The 12,146-nt window shown below is 31.7% G+C and overlaps 1 pseudogene; it reads left to right on the forward strand.

Moving 5' to 3' along the window:
• Nucleotides 1-8,766: 8,766 nt before the first annotated feature.
• Nucleotides 8,767-10,819, forward strand: LOC118057819 (uncharacterized; annotated as a pseudogene).
• The last annotated feature ends 1,327 nt before the right edge of the window (nt 10,820-12,146 follow it).

Below are 12,146 nucleotides of genomic sequence, written 5' to 3' on the forward strand. Positions count from 1 at the left end.
AGATAATTGAATAGAGAATTGCAGTAACATAGAGGGTAATATTATCAACCTTGTCACTCTCAATACAATGACCTTTCTCATCGGATGATTTCATAGAATGGCATGGAGCGTGCTCACGTGGTTATCACTCGGGATTGTAATAGGATCAAGGTGCATCGTGGGTAGCTTGTTTTAAATATTTTTTTTAATTTTAAATTATTTTAATGTGCAATATTAAATAAATTTTTCAAAATTAAAAAAATATATTTTTCAAATAAAAATACAATTTATTCACTCCCAAACACTACCTTGATGGGTCCCAGTTATGTCAGAAGATTGACGGCTCTGATGCATAGGGAAGATGATGGAAACTAGCAAGGCTTGATAACACACAATCCGATACCAGAGATTGGGTTATGGGAATTGTTTGGAGGAGGCAGTCATACGTGTCACTTCGAGGTAGGTTTACAGAAAAAGCATGTTAGTGGAATACTTTTGAGAAGTGAAAGCATACAAATTCCATTCTAGAGTGCATAATGACAATTACAGTAACATAGTCATTGTAGATGTTGCCGACTATAAATGAACTCAAATACACACACAGACACTATTTCATTCGTGCTTCACGTAAGTTAAATATTTTTTAAAAAAAATTATATATGTAAATTTTAAATTTTTATATATTTTTTTTATGTAAAATAAATATTCATAAAATCAAGAACCAATAAAATATTAAAGTACTTAGAAAAAAAATCAAATTAAAATAAATTATATTGCCTAATTAATAATCAACCAGATATTGAATGATGAAACTAAAAAGAAAAAAACAAATGCAATTATAATAATAAAAAAAAATCAATCTGACTAGAAAATTATCTCCAAACCCACAATTAACTTAAAACCAAAATTATTTTCAGGTTCAAATTTATAATTTCATGCAAGTTTAAGGGAAAAAAACACTTTGTAAAAATTTTATCTACAAAAAAAAAAACTCATTAACACCAAAATTATTCATTTTAGTGGTCGAAATCATTCTCAACCTAGATTTTCTCTTTCTATCATCTAAATTCGGCTATTTCCTCTCTCTCGTCTCTCAAATTAAAGACTAAAAATAAAAAAATAATAATAATATTTATGATCAAAATTGAACTTCATAAATTGTTAGGGACTAAAATTTCATAATATGAAAAGTTAAAGGACTAAAATATACGTTTAACCACAATTTTAGAAAAACCATTCATTTTTTTATCATGAATTTTATTTTAATCTCTTATCTTTAAGTCTTTCCTTTAATAAATATGCTTTAATTGCTAATTAATTTGCCTAAAAAGAATGAAATAAGAAAAACAAATCACTATGACAATTAACAATTATTTGTCTCATGATGAACAGTGGTGTGGTATTTCCCCATATTTTTTAGAGTATTATATATATATATATATATATATATATATATATATATATATATATATATATATATATATCAACTAAATCCTCCATGGCGTCTTGTGATTTTGCTGACAACATACTATATATATATGCGTCGTTCCAAAAGAAAACCTTCATGTCAATGGCTAGATAGGATTCCAAGATCTAAATACATACGGAAAGAGCTTGCTCGCATGACCCTATTCTTTCGTTTCCTTGCAGGCAATTCACACTATTATTTCCTCTACGGATCCTTCCATCCCGAGGCATTGGTCAAACTTCTAGCCATGATTATGGCCGAACCTTCAGCCATGGCAGTACATTTCTAACACAAGAAACACAGCACAAAATGGATTTTGCCGTTTCTAAATGGATCACTTGCAGAAAACTGTAAATTTCTAGTGCAAGAAATATGAATATGACCGCTAAAAATCACCACAAAAGAAATTACAAAAATCTCTGTGATCAAAATCTAAACCAGTTAAGCGAAGGCATTCTAATAAAATACCTTTCCTTTTCTGTCCACAGCAAGAGCCATAACCAAAGCTCCAGACAGTGCAAAATAGAACTTGGATGGCTACACCATTTTGAGCTGCTTTTGAGCATATTGTGTCCTAGAGAAAACGAAATTTGCCTTTTTCAATCACCGGAAGAACCATGGCCGGAATACGCAACACGCATGCAGCTACTGATAAACCAATTAAGCATGTTGTCAGCAAACCTGAAGAGCTGCAACTCATGCTCCCCTGAGGCCTGAAGAGACTATGGGAAATGCAGAGTCTTTCCATGTAAAAATAAGAAAGATCCGGTACCACTAAAACACAAAAATTAGTAATTGAAAGCTCCACAACTTAATTGAAAAATAGTCTATTTATCAAATATCTATTGGGATTGGCTGAATGCCGTTTGTTTTGTATCTAATCTCCCATTAGAATTTGAAGAAAAATACTATGCCAAGAACCTAAAACCACAAGAGGAACCAGAGGACCACCGTTTATTTTATCCTTGCCTCTGTCTGTTCCTGTTTCAAGATGAAGATGTGCATACACATGGCCAAAAGGAAAAGGATGAAGATACGTTTCCAAGATCCCAAAAGCAACAGAACAATCTTCATATTGGCATTGGTAAAAAGTTTTTCTAAAATTGATTTTTGAAAGATCGTGTTATATATTAATAGATCAAAAACATCAAATTCAAGCATTTAAAGCCAATGAACCTTACCACAGTCCATAATTCCTTTAACATATGCTTCCTGTAATCCTGTTCATAAATATATTCATTAATCTTACTTTACCCGAGAATCTTACCGCAGTCTTGATCACTTTCGAGAGAAGTTGTAGTTTTGTTGGTGAAACATCAATGAACATACAGTGGAAAGGTTCTGATGAAAGCCCTTTTCTTCGAGTATATATACATGACGGCTTAATCTTGCCTCGCAATATTATCGACCTCTTTCTTCAGGGAGCCAGAAAAAAGGCATTTACTCAAAGCATTTTACTGCAGAATCACTCTGTCATTGTCACCTGCTACATGTTGATTTACCATATATACCAGCATAACTGAATCGCTTGCGGCAGATATCTGAGGATTTTATGACCTAATTCTGGTTTAGAGCGCTTAATCTTTCCTTTCCAGAAATTGAAAAGGAGATCTGCAGCAGAGCTATCTATTTTCTATATCACAGCATTCTTTCGTTGGTCATCCCTGTTTTCAATGCACGACTTCAATCCCAAGTTCTTTTTATCTCCTGTTATTCTCGCAGAAACTTCCCTCCACTTAAAAATTACACAAGAACAGTATCATTTGTCCTAGAATATGTATGTAGAGCCTCACTCTTATTTTTTCTGTGAAGCATTATCTGATCCAATTTCTTTGTCATTCCTGCTCTCCATTGATATCCCTATCGAAACATGAGCACAGAAAATTAACAAATCAGCTCTTCCAAAATCCTGTAAAGAAAAAGGAAAGAAACCAAGTAGCCCAGAGAAGAAAGAAACATCTCTGAAGTTTGAAAAACGAGATCTCTTTCTTCAAAAGTTGTTTGTTATATAGCCTGTAAATGAAGGCAGATCTTATACAGTGAAATGAAAGGAAGCCTGATACTATCGACAAGATGGGCATGCAAGCTGCATTCTGATCGTATCCTGGAGAAAATAAAGTTATGCTATGTTGTATTTCTTTTTTATAAACATTCCCTGCTTCACATATACGTTCTCGCAAAAAGTAATCTGACAAATCGTTTCAATCATGTTCCTAAGCTAAATTTAATATGATTTATATGTTTTAGATCGTTTTGTTACGACATGTGTTTCAGCATGAGTTACTTCCTGTCAAACACACTGTTCAGCTCTACGCAGCGTGTTTCTTGTAGCAATAATTTGCTAATGAAACTTCAATCTGATTTCTTCTCTTTCTGTTCACAGAAATCATTTAAGCTACTCTGTTAAATACATGTAACACTCACTGTATCCTACTATTACTTTTATGAAAATAGTTCATGAATTGTATATTTTATGCTCCTCGTATTTTCAAATTTCTTGGGCACTGCCCAGATATATAGATCTTCGGCAGCTGCCAGTGACATATCTGATATCTATAACACAAGTATAATCATCAATCAACCACCCTACAAAGATGAAAAAAGTAAAATTACAGGAGGTTTATATAGGGTTCATCATCAAAAGCGTCAGAAAATAGCCAGGCAAGCAGGTAACCCTAGAACCTGAAAGCCTAATGAAGAATATACGATGGTTGAAGAAGAGCCAAAGAAAAAATATGTAGATTCATGGAACCAGTGCAGACAAAGGAGACCAGGAAAGGAGATTTTTAAAGAAAGAAAGAGTCAGGACAACTGGTTACTATCCCAAACATAAAAGATAGAAATAGTGGAAATTCAAAAAATAAGATAAAAAAGAAAAATATAATTATCTGGGGATAGTAATGGACAACAGGGGGACAACAGGGGGTGATCAAATTTGGTTTGATTTGGTTTTTACAAAAAAAAATAACCAAGCTGAAATTTTTTTTAAAAAAAACCACAACCGGTTCGAACTGGCTGGGTTCGGTTCGGTTCGGTTTTTTAGGGAAAACTAGTTCAAACCGGTTTGGTTTGGTTTTTTGGTTTGGCTCGGTTTTTTTCTGGTTTGGCTTGGTTTTTTCCTTTTTTTTTTGTTCGGTTTGGTTTTAGTCTTATAAAACCTATACCGAACCGGTCAATTTTTTTCAAAATTTTAATCAGTTTTTTTTTCACAGTTTCGATTTTTCAATTATTTTTTTTTTGGTTTTTTTTGCTCACTTTTAATGGACAATACAAAGTGATTGTCTTTATATCTAGTTTGATTGTAGTGTACGAGATGTAATAAAATATAAAAAAAATCTATTTTACTTAAATGTATTGTTATCAAACTTATATATTTTAAAAAATATTTAGATATTTTTTCACTTTAGTTTATATTAAATATTGAAATTAATAATATTATAATCATTCTAATTATAAAACCATGATTAACTTTAAAGGTTAACCCAAGACCTTGACTGATCCAAGTTAAAAAAAAAATAAAGAAATAATTGATTTATTGGCTTGACTCGGTCAAAAATCCAAATCAACCCACGATAAAACATGGAATATGACAAATAATTTTTTTTTTACTTTAAATCATTTATATTTTTATGAATATCTATTTTAATTTTTTTAAGTTTGTACTAAAAAAAATCATGTTATTAATAAAAAAAAATAGTCATGAGTATGACAAATAAAAAAAAAACATAATAAAAAAATATATTTCTTACTCTAGAATTTAAATTATTAAATTTTTTTGAATATTTAGTTTAATAACTATAGAATTAAATAAAATGAATCTTGAAAATGTCGCGCGACGTCACGCAGGGGGGGAAAAAAAAGAAAAGAAAAGGAAAAAGAAGGTACTATCTATGGTACCATACATGCATATCACGATGTCCTTGAGATTCAACAGCGGTTAAGGGTCTTATATTATAATAACTGTGTTATAGATTTATATCAGCTGGGCTTTTAATGTTAAGCTTAGCGAGGTGCATGATATATATATATATATATATTAGCACGGGTTATTAAGGGGCGTTGTAAGCAAGTGATTATTTTTTTTGCAAGTGCTAATATTAAAATATATTAAAATAATATTTTTTTTAAAAAAATTATTTTTAATATGAAAACTTCAAAATAATTCAAAAATACATTTATAAAAATAATCAAATTTTATTGAATCTCCTCTGTGCAAGCACAGCACCAAAAAAAAAAAAATCAATCACTTAAATTGTTTTATTACAGCAAGGGCAATCGATGATTTAAATAAAAGCCTAAACCCTAGCAAATAATCGTTTTATTATTATTATTATTAACATAAATATTCGATTAATTTGGACGCACCTCGATTAATCTCACAGGTTATGAAATTAACGATCATGTAAATCTCCAGTAATTATCATATTAGTAATTATAAAGCTCAAATCTGAGATTATAGAGAAAATAAATCTCTTAATTCCAAGTTTTTATTATAGTACCACCTACTAGATGATTACCTAACAAATAATATTAATTTAGAAGGTGACGGTACTCTTTTTTTCCTTGCTTTGATTTTTTTTTTCTCATTACAAGTGTACGCAAAATAAAACTTAGAATGCATAACCTATCCAAAGGGTAACATAGGAGTAAGGTTAAGTCAATAGATTAGATTCAACTCAAAGGTTCTATAAACTAATTATGGAAGTAAAATAAAGTTCCTTATTCCTAGGTAGCTGAAATTAATTGCATTAAATACTTAATAAATTGTACTATAATGTAAAACCCCGTGATTAACCCTGACAAAAAAAAAATTAAAAGAAAATTTTTAATAAATTATGGTGAAAAATATTATGAGAATATTTATGTAAAACTTTGGATGAAATAAATAATATATCTATATATAAATAAAAAATGCTGACAATAGAAGATTTAACTAGAATAGAATAACCTAGGGGGTATAAATGAGTGATATGATTGTAAAAAAAAAAAAAAAAAGGAGTTTTTTCTCTCCCTTTTTAATAGCTAAGGTTGATGGCTTGGGAGAGAAGAGTGAGCTTGGAAATTTCTTCAGTTCTTCTCCTTTCTTCCTATTTTTTTTAAAAAATCTATTGTCATGGAGATAGTTAGAGAGATTCTCACCTAAAAAACAAACCCTAATTAATTAATAAGTTTAGTGAGAAATTAGAGAGAGAAAACCATAAATTGAAGAGGAAAAATGGATTCTTAGGATTAATTGCAAAAGGTGCCTTTAAATTGGGTAAATTAATTGTGGCAAGGCATTTAATTGAATTTACATTTTTACATGTTTTGGGTGGGGAAATTGAAAAATCTCCAATTCTAAGAATACAAAGAAATGTCTATATATTGTATATAATTATATGAAATGTTAGAATACAGAGAAATTTATATATATCATATACAATTAAATTGCAATTGAATTCATGGAATTTATGCCTTCGAAGCGGGAAATTAAATTCGATGGAATTTATGCCTTTGATGTGGGAAATTGAATTTATAAAAATTATGTCTTCAAGAAAAGATATTGATACCAAAAGAAAAGAAAAAATAATATCATGAGAATTATACCTTTGGGCGGAGAAAAACGACACCACATAAATGATATCTTAATTTGGCAAAATAATAACATTTAGAAAGTATATGCTCCAGGGGCAATAAAAAATATCATAAAAAAGTTAGCTCTTGTTGTTAAGGATTAAAAGACATTAACTTGAGCTACGTGCGGTTGAGAATTACATAAGTGATGATAAATTGTTAATAAGATAGAATAAAAAAAGAGAGAAGAAAATATAGAATAAAATGGAAATTGATAATTTGTAATGGAACTGTTGGAGAGTAAAGCATGTATGTGTATAATATGATTTTATGTTTATTTTATAAATTACATTATTATGTTTTTAGGTCCATTTCATCCACCATCAAATGATTTTTTTTATTATTATTATTAACGTAGGTGTTTAAGTCAGCTTGTGCGTACCTCAACTAATTTCACGGATCCTGAAGTTAATGACTAGGTAAGCTTCTAGTAGTCTTAAGATTTGTGAGACTCGAATTGATGATCTTTAAAAAACAAACCTAGAGCCTGATCAATTGAGCTCCATCCCTCAGTATTGCTATCACATGATTTTTAATTTTAAAGGTTGTATGCTTTTGTTTATGTAAAACTTTTGTATATGCAATTGTGTTTTGTAAATAAATTTTGATGTACTTAAAAATGATTAAATTTAAATCTTTTGAGATGTATTATTAATTATCTTGTTTTAGTTTATATTGTGCCCATATGCATTTCCTACTATACTACACGCATATCTCCATATAAAATATTATGCATATGATATACAAAGGTTATTGGTAGCAATTGTTGGAGCAGTATGCCAGAGGTGTGATTATTGTGGATGGCAAGCCAGAGGCTGCTTTTATGTGAAAATGGATCATTGTTGGGATTCCATGTATTTTTTTAATGCATGATAAAATTTCAAGTAGTGATGCTGTGCAGAGAGAATTGTGCTAAATGTTTATTAAATAAAATAAATTTATTAATTTAAACAGAAAATCCTTTGCACGTTGATACGAGCGTATAATATATTTCAAGTGATACAAGCTAGAAAAGAAAATTGTCCCATTTTTTTCTTATAAGTGCTTATAAAAAAAAAATATGAAACTGCATTAAAAAAATTTAGGAATTGTTGATTATTATTTTTTTTAATTATTTTTTTATAATATCAAGTTATGGCATTTTTTTTTTTTTTTTTAAAATGCAATCACAGCGCTTCATCGTTTTTTTTAAGGTAAAAAAATTTGCCCGACTAGTAATATAATAATAAAAAAAATAAAGCCGAAACGTTAAATTTTGCTAACTCATTCAATCTGAGCTTTGTCGGGCTGTGTGTTTGTTTTGTCGGTGTGTATAAATATATATATGCGTGTGTGTAATTTATTTTTGGTCTCTTAGTTATGATTTTGACATATTCTGTTACTTATATTTGATCTTTGCTCTAATTTTCTGCTTTATGTTTGGTTTATATGCAGATTGTTTTTTATCATTATTTTGGTAACTTCTCTCATCTTTTTAATTAATGCATTGTTGCTCTGATACTACTGCATTTGGATCCCAATTCTTTTTAATCTGTTTGAAAGAATTTATGATTGTGGGATAACTAAATGGTTGTTTGCTTAATGAGTTAATTTGTTTTCCATATTTTCTATAATTAGGAATATGATATTTAGTGTTTTTGTGTTATGAATTTATAATGATTCAAATTATAGTTCTTGATAAGGATTTGTTTCGGATTGTAATTTAAATGGAGGTTGGTTAAAATTTATTTTATTTTATATTTATTTTTTTAATTATTTTGATGTATTGATATGTATATTAAAAATAATTTTTTTAAAAATAAAAAAATTAATATTTTTTAAAATAAAAACTATCACACTCTCGTAGACTATTTAGGAAACACAAGCTACAACTTAATATAAAAAGACTGAAATTGTTTGCTACTAAAATCAAGGAGACAATGAAGACATTATTGTTTGCATGCATGTTATAAGAATGGGAAGGATGTTTTCAAATGGATATGGTTACAAGTCTATTTTATTTTGTTATTTAATTTATTTTTTTTTTTTTAGTTTAACGTGGGTGTTCGAGCCAGCTTGCGCACACCTTGACTAATCCCACGGACCCTGAAGTTAACGACCATGTAAGCCTGCAGTAGCAATCATATGAGCAACTCCAGGGCTTGAACCTGAGACCACAGAGGAAGCAAATCTCTTGGTCCCAAGCTCTTACCACTGGACCACTACCTAGATGGTTTTATTATTTAATTTTTGAGCTAGTGGGATTTGGTGTTTACGAAGCTTTCAACTCCAAGAAACTGAGCATCTGATATGAACCGAAAATCTTTCCTCACTTGAGAAAAGAAACTTCTTTATTGTATAAGAACACTCACCGGAAAAACCCCACTTTTCCACCAAGGAAACTAAACTTGAATTGTCACTGACTCACGCCTACTCTTAAGGTACAATGTGATCGCCACTGCTGCTTTTGCTGCATTTTAAAATTTTGAATTATGTAAAGGAAGCATATTTATCAGATCAAAAATCCTTTTGTTTTATTTTTTATGGTGGACCAGGTGTCTCATACATTACGAGCTCTTTACAATGATATGTCAAGGTAATTGCCGTTGCTTTCTCCTTGGGTTTCTGCTCAGACAAGGAATGAAAGTGAGAACTAGCATAATTTTCACATCTGCTCTCCTGTAGGTGTGTCTGCTGTGCTGGCAATCTTCCAAGTAGTGGGAGGTGTGGAGGAAGTCAATGCCCTGAACTTTGCCTTTGCACTGAGGTTTGACATTAATCTGATCTTTTTTCATCTTATCATGGTGTTCCCTGTATTCTTTTCAACGACCAGATGGACAGGCATAGAATCTCTTGTTTGGACTTCATGCATATATATCAGAGTTTTTAGCATGCTTTGTACTGGACATTCAGTATCTTTAATTGTTAATTTCTCTTCCTGATTCCTATTTTCTTCAGGTGGTCTGCTGCTTTTGTAACTCAGTTTCCTCAACTCGCTTCCTATTGCAAGACGAGTTCAATATACAAACTACACAGTGTGACAACTGCATTGTTGTACTGTCTATCTCTCTCTCTCATGGATAATGTTTTGGCATGCGTCGATCTTGCATTTTTCAGACAGTGATCCCAACTATGCCATACTTCCTTTTGTAGGGATTTATGTTCTGCCTGCAGCATTAGGCATGTATGTGTTCGTTAGTTGCTTGCATAACTGGAAATGATGAAATTGGAGACCTTGCCCAGTTGCTGAGCTGTTTGTCTGATTTGGTTTATTGCAAGTAAGGAATTAGTGCACTTATTCCAGCAGTTGAGACTTGAGAGCGATTAAAATCTTGAATTAATACTTTTCTGTGGCAGGGTTTGCGCATGTCTTCAGGTATGCTATAAATGAAACTTTAAGTGCATATTCAAAGGATTAGCAAATTACTGCTTCTTGGGCCTGCTTTAGATCATCTGGGATTGTTGAAATAATTTATTTGTATAATCTATAAGCTTCTCCTTATAAAAAGCAGGATTCAAAAGGTTACACATTACAAAAATCTCGATGTTCAAATTTTTCAGCCAGTTGCTTGTAAAAGATCTAAATTGACGAATCTTACTCTTCTAATTCCTTGGTGGGTTAAAAGAACCATTTTACAATCTTGATGTTCTGCACATTCCTGGTTAATAATGCAGAGCCAGCGTAAGATCGAAATGGACAAGAGAGATGGTAAGTCTGGGCCACAGCCAGCTATTCAAGATGATCTGGTTGAAATGCAATCACATGCCAGTGAAAATTGAATGATGTTTCCAATCTCCCATGATTATGAGCCTTCCAGTTTCTTTTATGCTCATTATACAGATACTACTTATTGGTTCAGACTGTCTCTGGGATTGTCCATTATCATATAACTTCATGAACATTTTGCCTGAGGATATATTGCTAGAGAAGTTCAGTTGTGAACTTCAAACACCTTTATTGAAACTGTTCATACTTGTTCAGTGTTGGTTAAATAAAAGTAGCTTGTTCGGTGTTGAATTTAGAGTAAGAAAGAAGGATCTGGGCTTTTCTAGTTGAATTTAATAGTAAATCTTACGCAAAAGCTTTTGCATTGTGCTTTCTGTTATTTAATTCATGAGGGCTAGAAATTCAATGAATGTTTATATCACTACACTACATCAATTTCAATTCATTGCGTATTTAGGTTTATGCGAGACCTTGCTTCCTTATGGTGGTGTTTTTTTTTTAATGAAGACAAGAAAACAGAGATAGGTAGCGTCTCCGTACAAAGTCTTATCAATTATACTTGGTATTCGCACTGTATCAATGTCGTGTACGTCGGAACCTACTGAACACGGAGGGCCAGTTTGAAGGGTGCGGTGCTCGAAATGCAGTTATGGTACTATCATTTTCATCACCATTCATTCTGATATGCTGCGAGTCATTGTTAGCGATAGCTTCTGGAATTTCGGAATGGTGATCTTATAGAACATCTTTCTTAGCAAAAATGACACCAGCAGCAGCTGCTTTTGCTGAAACATGAAACCAGCACTGTCCACTGCAGATTTAAACGCCAATTTAGCTTGAGCGTGAATAATTGGAGACGTCGAAGAAGTCTGATCTGATCTGGGATCATACTCGTATCTGTGCTGCTACTGCTTTGACCTTGGAGAGACTCCCATGTCCTAACTATTTTCCCAAGTCCTAATTATTTTCCTTTCTACACCCATGAAATATAATTTACCATGAATATTGACCCGAACCGAGTAGGTAGATTTGAGACCTTTCAGTTTACGCAAGCTCTGTTTGCTGGCACAGCAACAGAGCCTCGAGCCTGAGAGAGAGATGGGTCGAGCACAGAATCCAATTTCATTATCATCACCAGACAAAAATATCAACGCACCCCCACCAGCTTCCTTGCAGCCGGCCCCTCTCTATAGTAACACATGCATGCACCCACACACAAAAGTTCATGGCCATTTTTAACGGATAAGCTTAAGAGGACAAAATTTGATGGACCCAGATCAATCATGTTCCATTAATCATACGAATTAAGGCTCATGTAACAGAAATTCATAGAAGTAAGAAAAAAAATCTTATATTCGGCTGAATTGCCAAATTTCCATG

Source organism: Populus alba, chromosome 2, assembly GCF_005239225.2.
Source record: "Populus alba chromosome 2, ASM523922v2, whole genome shotgun sequence".
Classification (NCBI taxonomy): domain Eukaryota; kingdom Viridiplantae; phylum Streptophyta; class Magnoliopsida; order Malpighiales; family Salicaceae; genus Populus; species Populus alba.